Raw genomic sequence first — 13306 nt, 5'->3', positions numbered from 1 at the left:
TGCCCTAGTACTGAGGGTGATGGAGGTGGGGAGCCTGCTCTAGTGCTGAGTGTGATGGAGGTCGGGAGCTTGCCCTAGTGCGGAGTGTGATGGAGGGGGGGAGCGTGCCCTAGTGCTGAGTGTAGGGAGGTGGGGAGCCTGCTCTAGTGCTGAGGGTGATGGAGGTGGGGAGCCTGCTCTAGTGGTGAGGGTGATGGAGGTCGGGAGCCTGCCCTAGTGCTGAGTGTGATGGACATAGGGAGCCTGCTCCAGTGCTAAGTGTAATGGAAGTGGGGAGCATGCCCTAGTGCTGAGTGTACGGAGGTGGGGAGCCTGCTCTAGTGCTAAGTGTGATGGAGGTGGGGAGCCTGCTCTAGTGCTGAGTGTGATGGAGGTCGGGAGCCTGCCCTAGTGCTGAGTGTGATGGAGGTAGGGAGCCTGCTCCAGTGCTAAGTGTGATGGAAGTGGGGAGCATGCCCTAGAGCGGAGTGTAGGGAGGTGGGGAGCCTGCTCTAGTGATAAGTGTGATGGAGGTGGGGAGCCTGCCCTAGTGCTGAGGGTGATGGAGGTGGGGAGCCTGCTCTAGCGCTGAGTGTGATGGAGGTCGGGAGCCTGCCCTAGTGCTGAGGGTGATGGAGGTGGGGAGCGTGCCCTAGTGCTGAGTGTAGGGAGGTGGGGAGCCTGCCCTACTGCCAAGTGTGATGGAGGTGGGGAGCCTGCCCTACTGCCAAGTGTGATGGAGGTGGGGAGCCTGCCCTAGTGCTGAGGGAGATGGAGGTGGGGAGCCTGCCCTAGTGCTGAGTGTGATGGATGTGGGGAGCCTGCCCTAGTGGTGAATGTGATGGAGGTGTGGAGCCTGCCCTAGTGGTGAGTGTAGGGAGGTGGGGAGCCTGCCCAAGTGCTGAGTGTAGGGAGGTGGGGAGCCTGCCCAAGTGCTGAGTGTAGGGAGGTGGGGAGCCTGCCCTAGTGCTGAGTGTGATGGAGGTGGGTAGCCTGCCCTAGTGGTGAGTGTAGGGAGGTGGGGAGCCTGCCCTAGTGCTGAGTGTGATGGAGGTGGGGAGCCTGCCCTAGTGCTGAGTGTAGGGAGGTGGGGAGCCTGCCCTAGTGCTGAGTGTGATGGAGGTGGGGAGCCTGCCCTAGTGCTGAGTGTAGGGAGGTGGGGAGCCTGCCCTAGTGCTGAGTATGATGGACGTAGGGAGCGTGCCCTAGTGCTGAGTGTAGGGAGGTGGGGAGCCTGCTCTAGTGCTGAGGGTGATGGAGGTGGGGAGCCTGCTCTAGTCCTGAGTGTGATGAAGGTCGGGACCCTGCTCTAGTGCTAAGTGTGATGGAAGTGGGGAGCGTGCCCTAGTGCTGAGTGTAGGGAGGTGGGGAGCCTGCCCTAGTGCTGAGAGTGATGGAGGTGGGGAGCCTGCTCTAGCGCTGAGTGTGATGGAGGTCAGGAGCCTGCCCTAGTGCTGAGGGTGATGGAGGTGGGGAGCCTGCTCTAGTGCTGAGTGTGATGGAGGTCGGGAGCCTGCCCTAGTGCGGAGTGTGATGGAGGGGGGGAGCGTGCCCTAGTGCTGAGTGTTGGGAGGTGGGGAGCCTGCACAAGTGCTGAGTGTAGGGAGGTGGGGAGCCTGCCCTAGTGCTGAGTGTGATGGAGGTGGGTAGCCTGCCCTAGTGGTGAGTGTAGGGAGGTGGGGAGCCTGCCCTAGTGCTGAGTGTGATGGAGGTGGGGAGCCTGCCCTAGTGGTGAGTGTAGGGAGGTGGGGAGCCTGCCCTAGTGCTGAGTGTGATGGAGGTGGGGAGCCTGCCCTAGTGCTCAGTGTAGGGAGGTGGGGAGCCTGCCCTAGTGCTGAGTATGATGGACGTAGGGAGCGTGCCCTAGTGCTGAGTGTAGGGAGGCGGGGAGCCTGCTCTAGTGCTGAGGGTGATGGAGGTGGGGAGCCTGCTCTAGTGCTGAGTGTGATGAAGGTCCGGAGCCTGCTCTAGTGCTAAGTGTGATGGAGGTGGGGAGCCTGCCATAGTGCTGAGTGTAGGGAGGTGGGGAGCCTGTCCTAGTGCTGAGGGTGATGGAGGTGGGGAGCCTGCCCTAGTGCTGAGGGTGATGGAGGTGGGGAGCCTGCTCTAGTGCTGAGTGTGATGGATGTGGGGAGCCTGCCCTAGTGCTGAGTGTAGGGAGGTGGGGAGACTGCCCTAGTGGTGAATGTGATGGAGGTGGGGAGCCTGCCCAAGTGCTGAGTGTAGGGAGGTGGGGAGCCTGCCCTAGTGCTGAGTGTGATGGAGGTGGGTAGCCTGCCCTAGTGGTGAGTGTAGGGAGGTGGGGAGCCTGCCCTAGTGCTGAGTGTGATGGAGGTGGGTAGCCTGCCCTGGTGGTGAGTGTAGGGAGGTGGGGAGCCTGCCCTAGTGCTGAGTGTAGGGAGGTGGGGAGCCTGCCCTAGTGCTGAGTGTGATGGAGGCAGGGAGCCTGCCCTAGTGCTGAGTGTAGGGAGGTGGGGAGCCTGCCCTAGTGCTGAGTGTGATGGAGGTGGGGAACGTGCCCTAGTGCTGAGTGCAGGGAGGTGGGGAGCCTGCTCTAGTGCTGAGGGTGATGGAGGTGGGGAGCCTGCTCTAGTGCTGAGTGTGATGAAGGTCGGGAGCCTGCCCTAGTGCTGAGTGTGATGGAGGTGGGGAGCCTGCCATAGTGCTGAGTGTAGGGAGGTGGGGAGCCTGCCCTAGTGCTGAGGGTGATGGAGGTGGGGAGCCTGCTCTAGTGCTGAGTGTGATGGAGGTAGGGAGCCTGCTATAGTGCTAAGTGTGATGGAAGTGGGGAGCGTGCCCTAGTGCTGAGTGTAGGGAGGTGGGGAGCCTGCTCTAGTGCTAAGTGTGATGGAGGTGGGGAGCCTACCCTAGTGCTGAGTGTAGGGAGGTGGGGATCCTGCCCTAGTGCTGAGGGTGATGGAGGTGGGGAGCCTGCTCTAGCGCTGAGTGTGATGGAGGTCAGGAGCCTGCCCTAGTACTGAGGGTGATGGAGGTGGGGAGCCTGCTCTAGTGCTGAGTGTGATGGAGGTCGGGAGCTTGCCCTAGTGCGGAGTGTGATGGAGGGGGGGAGCGTGCCCTAGTGCTGAGTGTAGGGAGGTGGGGAGCCTGCTCTAGTGCTGAGGGTGATGGAGGTGGGGAGCCTGCTCTAGTGGTGAGGGTGATGGAGGTCGGGAGCCTGCCCTAGTGCTGAGTGTGATGGACATAGGGAGCCTGCTCCAGTGCTAAGTGTAATGGAAGTGGGGAGCATGCCCTAGTGCTGAGTGTACGGAGGTGGGGAGCCTGCTCTAGTGCTAAGTGTGATGGAGGTGGGGAGCCTGCTCTAGTGCTGAGTGTGATGGAGGTCGGGAGCCTGCCCTAGTGCTGAGTGTGATGGAGGTAGGGAGCCTGCTCCAGTGCTAAGTGTGATGGAAGTGGGGAGCATGCCCTAGTGCGGAGTGTAGGGAGGTGGGGAGCCTGCTCTAGTGATAAGTGTGATGGAGGTGGGGAGCCTGCCCTAGTGCTAAGGGTGATGGAGGTGGGGAGCCTGCTCTAGCGCTGAGTGTGATGGAGGTCGGGAGCCTGCCCTAGTGCTGAGGGTGATGGAGGTGGGGAGCGTGCCCTAGTGCTGAGTGTAGGGAGGTGGGGAGCCTGCCCTACTGCCAAGTGTGATGGAGGTGGGGAGCCTGCCCTACTGCCAAGTGTGATGGAGGTGGGGAGCCTGCCCTAGTGCTGAGGGAGATGGAGGTGGGGAGCCTGCCCTAGTGCTGAGTGTGATGGATGTGGGGAGCCTGCCCTAGTGGTGAATGTGATGGAGGTGTGGAGCCTGCCCTAGTGGTGAGTGCAGGGAGGTGGGGAGCCTGCCCAAGTGCTGAGTGTAGGGAGGTGGGGAGCCTGCCCAAGTGCTGAGTGTAGGGAGGTGGGGAGCCTGCCCTAGTGCTGAGTGTGATGGAGGTGGGTAGCCTGCCCTAGTGGTGAGTGTAGGGAGGTGGGGAGCCTGCCCTAGTGCTGAGTGTGATGGAGGTGGGGAGCCTGCCCTAGTGCTGAGTGTAGGGAGGTGGGGAGCCTGCCCTAGTGCTGAGTGTGATGGAGGTGGGGAGCCTGCCCTAGTGCTGAGTGTAGGGAGGTGGGGAGCCTGCCCTAGTGCTGAGTATGATGGACGTAGGGAGCGTGCCCTAGTGCTGAGTGTAGGGAGGTGGGGAGCCTGCTCTAGTGCTGAGGGTGATGGAGGTGGGGAGCCTGCTCTAGTCCTGAGTGTGATGAAGGTCGGGACCCTGCTCTAGTGCTAAGTGTGATGGAAGTGGGGAGCGTGCCCTAGTGCTGAGTGTAGGGAGGTGGGGAGCCTGCCCTAGTGCTGAGAGTGATGGAGGTGGGGAGCCTGCTCTAGCGCTGAGTGTGATGGAGGTCAGGAGCCTGCCCTAGTGCTGAGGGTGATGGAGGTGGGGAGCCTGCTCTAGTGCTGAGTGTGATGGAGGTCGGGAGCCGGCCCTAGTGCGGAGTGTGATGGAGGGGGGGAGCGTGCCCTAGTGCTGAGTGTAGGGAGGTGGGGAGCCTGCACAAGTGCTGAGTGTAGGGAGGTGGGGAGCCTGCCCTAGTGCTGAGTGTGATGGAGGTGGGTAGCCTGCCCTAGTGGTGAGTGTAGGGAGGTGGGGAGCCTGCCCTAGTGCTGAGTGTGATGGAGGTGGGGAGCCTGCCCTAGTGGTGAGTGTAGGGAGGTGGGGAGCCTGCCCTAGTGCTGAGTGTGATGGAGGTGGGGAGCCTGCCCTAGTGCTGAGTGTAGGGAGGTGGGGAGCCTGCCCTAGTGCTGAGTATGATGGACGTAGGGAGCGTGCCCTAGTGCTGAGTGTAGGGAGGTGGGGAGCCTGCTCTAGTGCTGAGGGTGATGGAGGTGGGGAGCCTGCTCTAGTGCTGAGTGTGATGAAGGTCGGGAGCCTGCTCTAGTGCTAAGTGTGATGGAGGTGGGGAGCCTGCCATAGTGCTGAGTGTAGGGAGGTGGGGAGCCTGTCCTAGTGCTGAGGTTGATGGAGGTGGGGAGCCTGCTCTAGTGCTGAGGGTGATGGAGGTGGGGAGCCTGCTCTAGTGCTGAGTGTGATGAAGGTCAGGAGCCTGCTCTAGTGCTAAGTGTGATGGAAGTGGGGAGCGTGCCCCAGTGCTGAGTGTAGGGAGGTGGGGAGCCTGCCCTAGTGCTGAGGGTGATGGAGGTGGGGAGCCTGCTCTAGCGCTGAGTGTGATGGAGGTCAGGAGCCTGCCCTAGTGCTGAGGGTGATGGAGGTGGGGAGCCTGCTCTAGTGCTGAGTGTGATGGAGGTCGGGAGCCTGCCCTAGTGCGGAGTGTGATGGAGGGGGGGAGCGTGCCCTAGTGCTGAGTGTAGGGAGGTGGGGAGCCTGCTCTAGTGCTGAGGGTGATGGAGGTGGGGAGCCTGCTCTAGTGGTGAGGGTGATGGAGGTGGGGAGCATGCCCTAGTGCTGAGTGTAGGGAGGTGGGGAGCCTGCTCTAGTGCTAAGTGTGATGGAGGTGGGGAGCGTGCCCTAGTGCTGAGTGTAGGGAGGAGGGGAGCCTGCCCTAGTGCTGAGGGTGATAGAGGTGGGGAGCCTGCTCTAGTGCTGAGTGTGATGGAGGTCGGGAGCCTGCCCTAGTGCTGAGTGTGATGGAGGTAGGGAGCCTGCTCCAGTGCTAAGTGTGATGGAAGTGGGGAGTGTGCCCTAGTGCGGAGTGTAGGGAGGTGGGGAGCCTGCTCTAGTGCTGAGGGTGATGGAGGTGGGGAGCCTGCCCTAGTGCTGAGTGTGATGGAGGTAGGGAGCCTGCTCCAGTGCTGAGTGTGATGGAAGTGGGGAGCGTGCCCTAGTGCTGAGTGTGATGGAGGTGGGGAGCGTGCCCTACTGCTGAGTGTAGGGAGGTGGGGAGCCTGCTCTAGTGCTGAGGGTGATGGAGGTGGGGAGCCTGCCCTAGTGCTGAGTGTGATGAAGGTCGGGAGCCTGCTCTAGTGCTAAGTGTGATGGAGGTGGGGAGCCTGCCATAGTGCTGAGTGTAGGGAGGTGGGGAGCGTGCCCTAGTGCTGAGGGTGATGGAGGTGGGGAGCCTGCTCTAGTGCTGAGTGTGATGGAGGTAGGGAGCCTGCTATAGTGCTAAGTGTGATGGAAGTGGGGAGCGTGCCCTAGTGCTGAGTGTAGGGAGGTGGGGAGCCTGCTCTAGTGCTAAGTGTGATGGAGGTGGGGAGCCTACCCTAGTGCTGAGTGTAGGGAGGTGGGGAGCCTGCTCTAGCGCTGAGTGTGAAGGAGGTCAGGAGCCTGCCCTAGTGCTGAGGGTGATGGAGGTGGGGAGCCTGCTCTAGTGCTGAGTGTGATGGAGGTCGGGAGCCTGCCCTAGTGCGGAGTGTGATGGAGGGGGGGAGCGTGCCCTAGTGCTGAGTGTAGGGAGGTGGGGAGCCTGCTCTAGTGCTGAGGGTGATGGAGGTGGGGAGCCTGCTCTAGTGCTGAGGGTGATGGAGGTCGGGAGCCTGCCCTAGTGCTGAGTGTGATGGAGGTAGGGAGCCTGCTCCAGTGCTAAGTGTGATGGAAGTGGGGAGCGTGCCCTAGTGCGGAGTGTAGGGAGGTGGGGAGCCTGCTCTAGTGATAAGTGTGATGGAGGTGGGGAGCCTGCCCTAGTGCTGAGGGTGATGGAGGTGGGGAGCCTGCCTTAGGGCGGTGTGTGATGGAGGTGGAGAGCCTACCCTATTCTGAGGGTGATGGAGGTGGGGAGCCTGCCCTAGTGCTGAGTGTAGGGAGGTGGGGAGCCTGCCCTACTGCCAAGTGTGATGGAGGTGGGGAGCCTGCCCTACTGCCAAGTGTGATGGAGGTGGGGAGCCTGCCCTAGTGCTGAGGGTGATGGAGGTGGGGAGCCTGCCCTAGTGCTGAGTGTGATGGAGGTGGGGAGCCTGCCCTAGTGCTGAGTGTAGGGAGGTGGGGAGACTGCCCTAGTGGTGAATGTGATGGAGGTGGGGAGCCTGCCCAAGTGCTGAGTGTAGGGAGGTGGGGAGCCTGCCCTAGTGCTGAGTGTGATGGAGGTGGGTAGCCTGCCCTAGTGGTGAGTGTAGGGAGGTGGGGAGCCTGCCCTAGTGCTGAGTGTGATGGAGGTGGGTAGCCTGCCCTGGTGGTGAGTGTAGGGAGGTGGGGAGCCTGCCCTAGTGCTGAGTGTAGGGAGGTGGGGAGCCTGCCCTAGTGCTGAGTGTGATGGAGGTGGGGAGCGTGCCCTAGTGCTGAGTGTAGGGAGGTGGGGAGCCTGCTCTAGTGCTGAGGGTGATGGAGGTGGGGAGCCTGCTCTAGTGGTGAGGGTGATGGAGGTCGGGAGCCTGCCCTAGTGCTGAGTGTGATGGAGGTGGGGAGCCTGACATAGTGCTGAGTGTAGGGAGGTGGGGAGCCTGCCCTAGTGCTGAGGGTGATGGAGGTGGGGAGCCTGCTCTAGTGCTGAGTGTGATGGAGGTAGGGAGCCTGCTATAGTGCTAAGTGTGATGGAAGTGGGGAGCGTGCCCTAGTGCTGAGTGTAGGGAGGTGGGGAGCCTGCTCTAGTGCTAAGTGTGATGGAGGTGGGGAGCCTACCCTAGTGCTGAGTGTAGGGAGGTGGGGATCCTGCCCTAGTGCTGAGGGTGATGGAGGTGGGGAGCCTGCTCTAGCGCTGAGTGTGATGGAGGTCAGGAGCCTGCCCTAGTGCTGAGGGTGATGGAGGTGGGGAGCCTGCTCTAGTGCTGAGTGTGATGGAGGTCGGGAGCCTGCCCTAGTGCGGAGTGTGATGGAGGCGGGGAGCGTGCCCTAGTGCTGAGTGTAGGGAGGTGGGGAGCCTGCTCTAGTGCTGAGGGTGATGGAGGTGGGGAGCCTGCTCTAGTGGTGAGGGTGATGGAGGTCGGGAGCCTGCCCTAGTGCTGAGTGTGATGGACATAGGGAGCCTGCTCCAGTGCTAAGTGTAATGGAAGTGGGGAGCATGCCCTAGTGCTGAGTGTACGGAGGTGGGGAGCATGCTCTAGTGCTAAGTGTGATGGAGGTGGGGAGCCTGCTCTAGTGCTGAGTGTGATGGAGGTAGGGAGCCTGCTCCAGTGCTAAGTGTGATGGAAGTGGGGAGCATGCCCTAGTGCGGAGTGTAGGGAGGTGGGGAGCCTGCTCTAGTGATAAGTGTGATGGAGGTGGGGAGCCTGCCCTAGTGCTGAGGGTGATGGAGGTGGGGAGCCTGCTCTAGCGCTGAGTGTGATGGAGGTCGGGAGCCTGCCCTAGTGCTGAGGGTGATGGAGGTGGGGAGCGTGCCCTAGTGCTGAGTGTAGGGAGGTGGGGAGCCTGCCCTACTGCCAAGTGTGATGGAGGTGGGGAGCCTGCCCTACTGCCAAGTGTGATGGAGGTGGGGAGCCTGCCCTAGTGCTGAGGGAGATGTAGGTGGGGAGCCTGCCCTAGTGCTGAGTGTGATGGAGGTGGAGAGCCTGCCCTAGTGGTGAGTGTAGGGAGGTGGGGAGCCTGCCCTAGTGCTGAGTGTGATGGAGGTGGGGAGCCTGCCCTAGTGCTCAGTGTAGGGAGGTGGGGAGCCTGCCCTAGTGCTGAGTATGATGGACGTAGGGAGCGTGCCCTAGTGCTGAGTGTAGGGAGGTGGGGAGCCTGCTCTAGTGCTGAGGGTGATGGAGGTGGGGAGCCTGCTCTAGTGCTGAGTGTGATGAAGGTCCGGAGCCTGCTCTAGTGCTAAGTGTGATGGAGGTGGGGAGCCTGCCATAGTGCTGAGTGTAGGGAGGTGGGGAGCCTGTCCTAGTGCTGAGGTTGATGGAGGTGGGGAGCCTGCTCTAGTGCTGAGGGTGATGGAGGTGGGGAGCCTGCTCTAGTGCTGAGTGTGATGAAGGTCAGGAGCCTGCTCTAGTGCTAAGTGTGATGGAAGTGGGGAGCGTGCCCTAGTGCTGAGTGTAGGGAGGTGGGGAGCCTGCCCTAGTGCTGAGGGTGATGGAGGTGGGGAGCCTGCTCTAGCGCTGAGTGTGATGGAGGTCAGGAGCCTGCCCTAGTGCTGAGGGTGATGGAGGTGGGGAGCCTGCTCTAGTGCTGAGTGTGATGGAGGTCGGGAGCCTGCCCTAGTGCGGAGTGTGATGGAGGGGGGGAGCGTGCCCTAGTGCTGAGTGTAGGGAGGTGGGGAGCCTGCTCTAGTGCTGAGGGTGATGGAGGTGGGGAGCCTGCTCTAGTGGTGAGGGTGATGGAGGTGGGGAGCATGCCCTAGTGCTGAGTGTAGGGAGGTGGGGAGCCTGCTCTAGTGCTAAGTGTGATGGAGGTGGGGAGCGTGCCCTAGTGCTGAGTGTAGGGAGGAGGGGAGCCTGCCCTAGTGCTGAGGGTGATAGAGGTGGGGAGCCTGCTCTAGTGCTGAGTGTGATGGAGGTCGGGAGCCTGCCCTAGTGCTGAGTGTGATGGAGGTAGGGAGCCTGCTCCAGTGCTAAGTGTGATGGAAGTGGGGAGTGTGCCCTAGTGCGGAGTGTAGGGAGGTGGGGAGCCTGCTCTAGTGCTGAGGGTGATGGAGGTGGGGAGCCTGCCCTAGTGCTGAGTGTGATGGAGGTAGGGAGCCTGCTCCAGTGCTGAGTGTGATGGAAGTGGGGAGCGTGCCCTAGTGCTGAGTGTGATGGAGGTGGGGAGCGTGCCCTACTGCTGAGTGTAGGGAGGTGGGGAGCCTGCTCTAGTGCTGAGGGTGATGGAGGTGGGGAGCCTGCCCTAGTGCTGAGTGTGATGAAGGTCGGGAGCCTGCTCTAGTGCTAAGTGTGATGGAGGTGGGGAGCCTGCCATAGTGCTGAGTGTAGGGAGGTGGGGAGCGTGCCCTAGTGCTGAGGGTGATGGAGGTGGGGAGCCTGCTCTAGTGCTGAGTGTGATGGAGGTAGGGAGCCTGCTATAGTGCTAAGTGTGATGGAAGTGGGGAGCGTGCCCTAGTGCTGAGTGTAGGGAGGTGGGGAGCCTGCTCTAGTGCTAAGTGTGATGGAGGTGGGGAGCCTACCCTAGTGCTGAGTGTAGGGAGGTGGGGAGCCTGCTCTAGCGCTGAGTGTGAAGGAGGTCAGGAGCCTGCCCTAGTGCTGAGGGTGATGGAGGTGGGGAGCCTGCTCTAGTGCTGAGTGTGATGGAGGTCGGGAGCCTGCCCTAGTGCGGAGTGTGATGGAGGGGGGGGAGCGTGCCCTAGTGCTGAGTGTAGGGAGGTGGGGAGCCTGCTCTAGTGCTGAGGGTGATGGAGGTGGGGAGCCTGCTCTAGTGCTGAGGGTGATGGAGGTCGGGAGCCTGCCCTAGTGCTGAGTGTGATGGAGGTAGGGAGCCTGCTCCAGTGCTAAGTGTGATGGAAGTGGGGAGCGTGCCCTAGTGCGGAGTGTAGGGAGGTGGGGAGCCTGCTCTAGTGATAAGTGTGATGGAGGTGGGGAGCCTGCCCTAGTGCTGAGGGTGATGGAGGTGGGGAGCCTGCCTTAGGGCGGTGTGTGATGGAGGTGGAGAGCCTACCCTATTCTGAGGGTGATGGAGGTGGGGAGCCTGCCCTAGTGCTGAGTGTAGGGAGGTGGGGAGCCTGCCCTACTGCCAAGTGTGATGGAGTTGGGGAGCCTGCCCTACTGCCAAGTGTGATGGAGGTGGGGAGCCTGCCCTAGTGCTGAGGGTGATGGAGGTGGGGAGCCTGCCCTAGTGCTGAGTGTGATGGAGGTGGGGAGCCTGCCCTAGTGCTGAGTGTAGGGAGGTGGGGAGACTGCCCTAGTGGTGAATGTGATGGAGGTGGGGAGCCTGCCCAAGTGCTGAGTGTAGGGAGGTGGGGAGCCTGCCCTAGTGCTGAGTGTGATGGAGGTGGGTAGCCTGCCCTAGTGGTGAGTGTAGGGAGGTGGGGAGCCTGCCCTAGTGCTGAGTGTGATGGAGGTGGGTAGCCTGCCCTGGTGGTGAGTGTAGGGAGGTGGGGAGCCTGCCCTAGTGCTGAGTGTAGGGAGGTGGGGAGCCTGCCCTAGTGCTGAGTGTGATGGAGGTGGGGAGCGTGCCCTAGTGCTGAGTGTAGGGAGGTGGGGAGCCTGCTCTAGTGCTGAGGGTGATGGAGGTGGGGAGCCTGCTCTAGTGGTGAGGGTGATGGAGGTCGGGAGCCTGCCCTAGTGCTGAGTGTGATGGAGGTGGGGAGCCTGACATAGTGCTGAGTGTAGGGAGGTGGGGAGCCTGCCCTAGTGCTGAGGGTGATGGAGGTGGGGAGCCTGCTCTAGTGCTGAGTGTGATGGAGGTAGGGAGCCTGCTATAGTGCTAAGTGTGATGGAAGTGGGGAGCGTGCCCTAGTGCTGAGTGTAGGGAGGTGGGGAGCCTGCTCTAGTGCTAAGTGTGATGGAGGTGGGGAGCCTACCCTAGTGCTGAGTGTAGGGAGGTGGGGATCCTGCCCTAGTGCTGAGGGTGATGGAGGTGGGGAGCCTGCTCTAGCGCTGAGTGTGATGGAGGTCAGGAGCCTGCCCTAGTGCTGAGGGTGATGGAGGTGGGGAGCCTGCTCTAGTGCTGAGTGTGATGGAGGTCGGGAGCCTGCCCTAGTGCGGAGTGTGATGGAGGTGGGGAGCGTGCCCTAGTGCTGAGTGTAGGGAGGTGGGGAGCCTGCTCTAGTGCTGAGGGTGATGGAGGTGGGGAGCCTGCTCTAGTGGTGAGGGTGATGGAGGTCGGGAGCCTGCCCTAGTGCTGAGTGTGATGGACATAGGGAGCCTGCTCCAGTGCTAAGTGTAATGGAAGTGGGGAGCATGCCCTAGTGCTGAGTGTACGGAGGTGGGGAGCATGCTCTAGTGCTAAGTGTGATGGAGGTGGGGAGCCTGCTCTAGTGCTGAGTGTGATGGAGGTAGGGAGCCTGCTCCAGTGCTAAGTGTGATGGAAGTGGGGAGCATGCCCTAGTGCGGAGTGTAGGGAGGTGGGGAGCCTGCTCTAGTGATAAGTGTGATGGAGGTGGGGAGCCTGCCCTAGTGCTGAGGGTGATGGAGGTGGGGAGCCTGCTCTAGCGCTGAGTGTGATGGAGGTCGGGAGCCTGCCCTAGTGCTGAGGGTGATGGAGGTGGGGAGCGTGCCCTAGTGCTGAGTGTAGGGAGGTGGGGAGCCTGCCCTACTGCCAAGTGTGATGGAGGTGGGGAGCCTGCCCTACTGCCAAGTGTGATGGAGGTGGGGAGCCTGCCCTAGTGCTGAGGGGGATGTAGGTGGGGAGCCTGCCCTAGTGCTGAGTGTGATGGATGTGGGGAGCCTGCCCTAGTGGTGAATGTGATGGAGGTGTGGAGCCTGCCCTAGTGGTGAGTGTAGGGAGGTGGGGAGCCTGCCCAAGTGCTGAGTGTAGGGAGGTGGGGAGCCTGCCCAAGTGCTGAGTGTAGGGAGGTGGGGAGCCTGCCCTAGTGCTGAGTGTGATGGAGGTGGGTAGCCTGCCCTAGTGGTGAGTGTAGGGAGGTGGGGAGCCTGCCCTAGTGCTGAGTGTGATGGAGGTGGGGAGCCTGCCCTAGTGCTGAGTGTAGGGAGGTGGGGAGCCTTCCCTAGTGCTGAGTGTGATGGAGGTGGGGAGCCTACCCTAGTGCTGAGTGTAGGGAGGTGGGGAGCCTGCCCTAGTGCTGAGTATGATGGACGTAGGGAGCGTGCCCTAGTGCTGAGTGTAGGGAGGTGGGGAGCCTGCTCTAGTGCTGAGGGTGATGGAGGTGGGGAGCCTGCTCTAGTGCTGAGTGTGATGAAGGTCCGGAGCCTTCTCTAGTGCTAAGTGTGATGGAGGTGGGGAGCCTGCCATAGTGCTGAGTGTAGGGAGGTGGGGAGCCTGCCCTAGTGCTGAGGTTGATGGAGGTGGGGAGCCTGCTCTAGTGCTGAGGGTGATGGAGGTGGGGAGCCTGCTCTAGTGCTGAGTGTGATGAAGGTCGGGAGCCTGCTGTAGTGCTAAGTGTGATGGAAGTGGGGAGCGTGCCCTAGTGCTGAGTGTAGGGAGGTGGGGAGCCTGCCCTAGTGCTGAGAGTGATGGAGGTGGGGAGCCTGCTCTAGCGCTGAGTGTGATGGAGGTTAGGAGCCTGCCCTAGTGCTGAGGGTGATGGAGGTGGGGAGCCTGCTCTAGTGCTGAGTGTGATGGAGGTCGAGAGCCTGCCCTAGTGCGGAGTGTGATGGAGGGGGGGAGCGTGCCCTAGTGCTGAGTGTAGGGAGGTGGGGAGCCTGCACAAGTGCTGAGTGTAGGGAGGTGGGGAGCCTGCCCTAGTGCTGAGTGTGATGGAGGTGGGTAGCCTGCCCTAGTGGTGAGTGTAGGGAGGTGGGGAGCCTGCCCTAGTGCTGAGTGTGATGGAGGTGGGGAGCCTGCCCTAGTGGTGAGTGTAGGGAGGTGGGGAGCCTGCCCTAGTGCTGAGTGTGATGGAGGTGGGGAGCCTGCCCTAGTGCTCAGTG

At 61.8% G+C, this 13306-nt stretch overlaps 1 protein-coding gene across 1 annotated transcript in view; it reads left to right on the top strand.

The window, feature by feature from the left end:
- Window positions 1–13306, top strand: part of OBSCN (obscurin, cytoskeletal calmodulin and titin-interacting RhoGEF) — a 147531-nt gene that overhangs the window by 17463 nt on the left and 116762 nt on the right. The window lies entirely within an intron of this gene.

This window comes from Sciurus vulgaris, assembly GCF_902686455.1.
Source record: "Sciurus vulgaris genome assembly, chromosome: 6".
In the NCBI taxonomy this organism is placed as follows: Eukaryota; Metazoa; Chordata; class Mammalia; order Rodentia; family Sciuridae; genus Sciurus; species Sciurus vulgaris.
Note: the sequence above shows the minus strand (reverse complement) of the source record. Positions and strands in the feature narration are given on the sequence as shown.